This window comes from Pseudopodoces humilis, chromosome 6 (assembly GCF_049639895.1).
Source record: "Pseudopodoces humilis isolate 2021_Gansu_Grassland_sample_001 chromosome 6, ASM4963989v1, whole genome shotgun sequence".
Classification (NCBI taxonomy): domain Eukaryota; kingdom Metazoa; phylum Chordata; class Aves; order Passeriformes; family Paridae; genus Pseudopodoces; species Pseudopodoces humilis.
In genome coordinates, this window is record NC_142205.1 from 22,384,638 (window position 1) to 22,391,867 (window position 7,230).

Sequence of the window (7,230 nt, forward strand, 5' to 3'; positions counted from 1 at the left end):
CGACAACCATTCTTTCCTGTAGGAAGGGAATATGAATTCAGTATTACATTACCTGCTATGAAAGAAGAAGGAAGCTGATAAAAATTAATACCAACTAGAAGAGAAGGGACTAATAGAGAAATAAAAGCAAAATGACCAAAAAATAGTGTGTTCTGAAGGACAGAAATCTTCTACAATGGACAGATTCTAGTGTCTCTATAACCTACTGTGAGATAAGAATGGTAAACTTACCAGGAGCAGTATACAAAAGGCAGAAGTGTTAACTAAATCTTTCTATTCTGTGCTGGGAACCATCCCAGTGGGTATATAGTCATATAAGGTAATGATGAATGGTGAAGCCTTCAAGCTCTATACAGTTCCCCTGTTTGGCAAAATAAGAAAATTCAAGTGCCAAACTTTCATATCTCAAAATCTTGTTAATTAATTCAAAGACTTAAAGCTTTTGAATCTGTTGTGATCATCTATCCTGCCTTCCTACATAGCATAGGCCATAGGATTTGTATGAATCCCATCTTAAGGTACAGAGGAATACACCTACTTGTAAGAGGAGAACTATGAAACTGAGATGCTCATCCATGTCAAAGCTTGTTTTAATTCAGCTTCTGGTCATCAGAGTCTCCCACCTATCTGCACTTTTCACAGACTATAGCCAGGTCCCTCCTCAATCTTCTCCCAGTCAAATATGAACATTATGCAGCACATTTTGCCATTTCTCAGGAGCTTCCACCCTTGCTAATGGAGCATTCTTCCTATCCTGTGAATATCCAGACTGAACACTGAACACCACTAATTGTTATACCATTAAGCACTGCTAGGCACAAGACTAATGGCGGTGTCTGTATGAGAAAACTAAAGGTGGATGCAAGTATGGGGACACATTTGTTCACACTATGTCATGGTTAGTTCCATAGCACATTTTGGGAATGTGAGAACCAGCTCTCTGCCAGCCATGCCTTAGTATGGTTTGAGAGGTAGCATGGGAGGAGTTGATCAGGTATGGGTGAGACCACTTTGTGCAGGGGAATCCAGGTGTATGGAGGCAAATTGTGCTATTCCAGTTGTCCAGAAAGGCAGAGAACTGAACCTGGCCCACTTCACTGAGTAGCATAGACACAGATTTTATAAACTTCTCTAATCAATTTCCTCATATTTTTAAGTTCAAGGATCACAAAAGTTTGTTTTTCAGTGACCCAACACCACCAAATCATGCTCAGACAGTTATTCACCCTATTTACCATGTCCTTCTGAACATCACTCTTCCCCAGCCCAGATTTGTCCATGCCATCTGTATGACCTAAGATTTTTGTTCTCTCTCCAATGACTGTATATTCAACCATGTTAAAACAAGCAATCAAAGGTCACTTAAATTATAATACTACTGCTTTGACATTTGTTAGTTTCTTCATCATTAATGTCCTCTGAAAATTCCATTTGCTCTAGTTATGTGTGTCATCAGAGCAATCAAAAAAGCTTTGGTATAACAAATCTGTTTAAGGAAGAGGAGCTTTCACACTAAATAATAGATTGTGCAAGTTTCCACCTGTGCAGTCATTGCAAACTCAGCTGAACAAGACCCCAGGCAACTCAATCTGCTGACACGAGTAATGCTTTGAGGAAGGGGCTGGACTACACGATCCGCAGAGGTACCTTCCAACCCAAATGATTCTGTGATGATTCTGCATTTGCACTCCAAGACCTGTCAGCTGGCCAGCTGTCAGTCAGTCTAACCACACCATGTCAATTTCATATTGCTCGGCTTCTTTTTATGTTGCTTATTTTGCATCTTAACTGCTGTCTCATGTGATGTTAGGTCAAATTTGGTAATTTCCATCATGCTTATCAAACTAATTTGCCGTTTCATTTAAAAAAAAAAGTGGCAAGTAAGATTTCCAGTATCAATTTATTTCCCATATAGTAATGATGACTGGCGTTAATTGCATTTTTCTCATTTATTTTTCGCTAATTTAGCCCTAATGAGCTCGTCATTCTTTCGCCCACGATTCGCAGTAGGCCTTATTCTATGTACCAAAAATTATTCTGGATTCCCAGCTCTTCCGGAGTTTCAGGAATCCCCGAACACGCGAGCAATTAGCCACTCTTCGGAACGACTGTGCTAACCAGCTTGAATGCAGTTATCCGGGCGGCTTGCTCTTAAATTTCCCCCTTAGTTCCTGCCAGCACACAACAGTTTCCCCGCGGCCCTGGAGGCCCTCAAGTGAGGCGTCTGAGGAGCCCGGCTGCCCCTCCGTGCCGGGACGGCCTCGCCGGGCGGGGCTGGGCCAGGCCGGGCGGAGCCGCCGCTGCTGCCGCGGGCCGAGGCCGGGGCCGGGGCCGCCCGGCGCGAAGGCACCGCCCGCGCCCTCCTCCTCCTCCTCCCTGGGAGCAGCCCGGCCCCCGGGCGCTTTGTCCCCGTCCTTGTCCCGCCCTGCCCCGCCCTTGCCTCCCCCGGGCGGCCCGGCCTCGCTCGGCCCGCGCTCCCCCACCCGCGGCGGCGGGCGCAGCGTGGCTTCCTCTCCTGAGGGGCTTCAGCGGGGAAGACAGCGTTACTGGGGCACTTCCTGCTCTTTCTCTAGCTGAAACCCTTGCCAATGAATAGTATGCGATTCGGAACGACTTAACACGCCTTGGTGTTAACATGCATATCAAAAAGTCCCATTCGTCATGCATAGCCCAAATCTTATCTGTTTTGCTGGCAGATACAATGCAAATAAATTCCAGGAATTCTGTCTTTTTTCTCTTGCCTACTCTGTTTTTGAGTCAACGAGACACTGGCTTTTGTTCACTGTCTCCACACACTTCCACACACTTTATACTTGTTAGTACCTATGGCACATCCAGAGCCAAACAGCAACACCCTTCTTTCCACCTACACCGGCCAGTATAGACAGCAGACTGACATTCCCAAAACATCACAAACTGACACACTGAAAAAGGACAGCTGATATTTCTGTCTTTAGCATTGCTCTAAACAGAAGATAAATCTTTCTAGTATTTTTTCCCCTTGCCAAATGCCAGTTAGTTTTGAAAGAAAGCTTAGTAGCCAGCATTGCATTTTGGTAACTGACCTTAAAAATTAAAATCGCCATGCCAATTGCAAGCTTGTGAGAAAATTTGTAATTATGTCTCACTATCAGTTGCAAAATCTGCTTTAAATTTTTCACCGTCAATCCTATGGGCTTTCCTTGGGCAAACAGTTCTGCCTTTTGGTCTCCAGACAATAAGTATGTTTTGAATCCCACTTATTGCACAAAAAATTAACTGATTTTGTATATCAGAACTCATCATCTGTCACTCCCTGGAAGAGAAAATCTACCCAAATCAATATTTCCACTCTGATTTTAGTTGGTATTTAGAGTACAAGGCCACGCTCCAGAACACTGCTCTTAGGCTCTCCTGATCATGACAGATGTTAAGGAAGAAGCCATGGGGAGTTTTCTCTCTCCTGTGCTCTACATACCACCAGAAGTTAGGTGTCCTTAATACCAAGTTCCTTTTGCCTGAGATGTCTTTCACAAACAGTACTTAAAGACATATGATGAATCCATGGAGGATACGCATCATTCACAGCCCCTGCAGCCATGGCTCACTCAATAAATCATTGCTTTTGGCTCTGGGACATCAATCCTCCCCTCCCTAAGAGACAGTGAGACGCCCTACCCTATATAGCCTATCTCCCATCTCATTAGGTTCTTTGCCACACCAGAAATCTTCAGACTGAAATGCAGCCCTTTCGTTTGTGAGGGTTGATTCAGGATTGTCTTCAGAAACAGAAATGCTGAAGTTTCATGAGAAATCTTGTATTTATGATACTGTGTGGAGCAATATTGCCTGGCTAACAATAGCTCTGCTTCTGCCAAATAAAGGTATGTAGGACGACCAAGAGATTACAGGACGGACATGGTAATCAGCCAACTTCAAGTGAGTAAGTGGTCATATACACTTATTATTCACAGCCCTATCCTGCAAGGGCTTCAACATATCCAGAAGAGTCCATCAGGTCCTGTTGAAATCAAGTTATGTCAATAGTAATAATGGTGATATAAATATGGAACAAAAAGGAAGACACAAACCCAGCCCAAAGGCTTACAAAGGCACAATCCAGGCATGGGGATCTTCTTAGATGAGCACAGAAAAGCGTCAAAGATAGAGATGGATCTCCAGAGAGAGAAGAGAGCCAGATAGTCCTGTTTCAGATGGGATCCGTGAGAACTTCTAACAGTTCCCTCCACTTTCAGGCACATTCTTTGTGGCTTAGGCAAAACACTGAGGGATAATGTATGTAATGTATGTAAAATATGTAATATGTAGGTTTCATTCTCAGCCTTTGGCATGGAGGCAGTGTCTTTTACAAGGTCTTCATTTGCCCCATAAGGCATGGGTGCAAAGATGCTGAACATGACCTAGGAAATGCCAGGAGAGGGATGAGTAGTAAGCTAGACTTCTCCCAAAGCACCAGTGCCTGAGTCCAGGCTGCAAACAGATTCTTTCTTCCAATCAGAGGCAAGCTAAACCAGGTCAGTGACTGTACACGGAAAGAGGAGGAGGAGGAGGAGTATGTAGTGGCAGAGATCACGCCCAGTAGCCCAGTGGCAAGAGAACTCACCCTGGAGGTGGAATATTCAGTTTTGGATGCCTTCTATTCTGCCTGACTTACAGCAGGGATTTAACTTCAGGTCTTCTGTCTCCTAAACAGGAAAGCCACCCAGGCCTTCAGTATCAATGGCACTGCTTTGCACAGAACTTTTAAATGCTCCTTTGGCCAGAGAGGAAAAAACCAAACTCTCTCACTCTGATGTGAGATCATGGAAAGCACCGATCTAGGATGTACACTCCAGCCCTCATCCAGTGAACATTTAAGTACTTTATAGAAACTGAGGGAGCTGAGTCCTACTGCAGAATATCCTCTACTCTATTTGAAATGTGCACTTTTTACAAGGGAACTGGGTTTAGACCCAGAGGAATCAGGATTTAAATTTCTGACATCTCTGTGTGAGGCTTAGGGGGTTTGGTTTTGTTTGTTTGTGGGTTTTTGAGTTTTCTCCTGTTTTGGGGCAGGTGCAATGCAGAAGATGTGATCTCTCAGATTGCAAGGCAAGGTGGAGACACTTGGAGCTGTGAATGCCCTCAGTAAGCATTAGCAGTATTAGCAGCTCACAGACAAAATGCAGGTATTAGCAGCTCACAGACATTTAGGAGGAAGGATTGTATGCATGCTGACAGCAAAAATGTAGCTGCATTATAGCCTATACTTTTGTCATCATTGACACCAAAGGACATCAAGTGCCTCTCAAGCTAAGCAGACTTTGTGCAGGGGTTTCTGATGATCCCAGGAATATGCTAGCTAGCATCAGGTTAACCAGATACCAGCCTAAATATCAGTCTAGCCCTTAATCTCTGGACTTCAACTCCACTGTGGTACAGCAGTATCACAAAGACAAGGCTCTAGGCCATATCCACCTCCTATCCATCTGATTTGCCTGCAGAAGTACCTTCAGGGCATCTTCTAGGGCAGCCCAGCTGGTACTCACAGCGATGAACTTTAAGTGCACCCAAACACATTGAAGTGCACTCAAGGGCACACTTATTCCCATGCACTGCATGGCCCTGTGTCTCTGTGAAGCCTCTGCCTGGCCTTTTTGCCTGTGCAAAACATATCCTGTGACCTTTATCAGGTGGACAAGAACACCTGGAGCGAGAGAGAATGTCTCTTGCCACAGGTGCAGATGGGACCCATAAGCTATCTGAGCTCAGGCCAGCTACAAGCAAGAGGAAAACTCAGATGCTTTGCTGTCAGAGGACTACTGCTCCAGCACACCCTGGAGCCTGTGGCCTGCGGCTGGAGTACTCACAGCCCCGCTGCCTCTGCTAAACTTGCAGTAGCTGTGATCATTCTCTTACCAGCAGCATCATGAGGATGAACACAGTAATGTGAGGCCACTGTGGCCACAAAAGTAGGGTATAGGCAGGAAAGCTGATCTGACAAAGCAAAAGTGGAAAAGTAGAAGCTCTTTCCTGGAAACACTTCTGAGAAGCACAGAATGGGGAATAGGGAGGAAGAAAACAATCACATCATTGCCAAATCCTAGCACAGCACAGCCAAGAGTCAGGTCCCAAAGAATCATAAGATTACAAAGAAAAATGACATTTTTGTTCTTTCTATTTTTCATCTGATTTTTTGAGTCCTTAGGGTTCATATGCAATCTTTTCCCTCATTAGAAGAATCAGGATAATATTTTGCCTTTGTCACTTATCTCCAGAAAATGTCATTGTAAACAAACACACCAAACAGAACAAGGATGTCAACTGAAATGCTGAATTTTAGCTTAGAAAATTAAAATTCAAATGTATAGAATGAATAATCAGTGATATGGCTAATTGGTGCCTTTCACAATCTGTTCTACTCCTGTGAAACATAAGGTGATTTGTATTTCTGTGAACTGCAAGTCTGAAAGGAATGGAAAAAGAAACATTTGAGTATTTGCAAACATTGCATTACTGTTTTTATCTATCAGGGTGCTAGTAAGAGAAAAATATTTGAAACAATTCACCAAGTCTTTTGTCAATGTGTAGGACACACAGATGAGGGTGTTGTGGGAAGGTTCTTGTCTTCTTCAGAAACATATGCCACATCCGTGCTGTTTTCATGTCCCTACATGTTAAAGTGCTGTGCTCCTGTTTGGGAGAAGGCCCCAGGAATCCCATAGCTGAAGCACAGATCTGAGAATTTTTATGAATGTGGCAATCCAAATGCAATTGACGGCTTACAGGAAGCAAAAGAAAGAGAGTTTTGTATCTGTATTTACAGTGTGGTGAACAGGTGAGTTTAGTATTGGGCATCAAATTTATCCAGGTAAAAAATCACACCAAAATAAATCAAAGTCTTACTAATCTGGAAATAGCCTTTTTTCTAACTCATTCTCTAACTTCTTTAACATGGATACTTTGTTCCTATTATGAAACTTTCTATTTCTCTACTTACATTATCAATTTGCCTATGAAGTTTCACAGTATAATACCATCAGAAATTTAATGCAGTTAAAAAAATCAAAAAGGATAAGGTTGTAATAATTAGTTACTGAAATGTCAGCTCTAGTTCTTGCCATTGTCAGCTTGGTTCTGCCTGAACCAAGATTCAGATCCAAACCATTCTTTCTTTTTGTGTGGTATATACAATACAGACATACTACAGTATTCCCAAGGAAACGTAAAAGTCTCCACTCTGTCTACAGG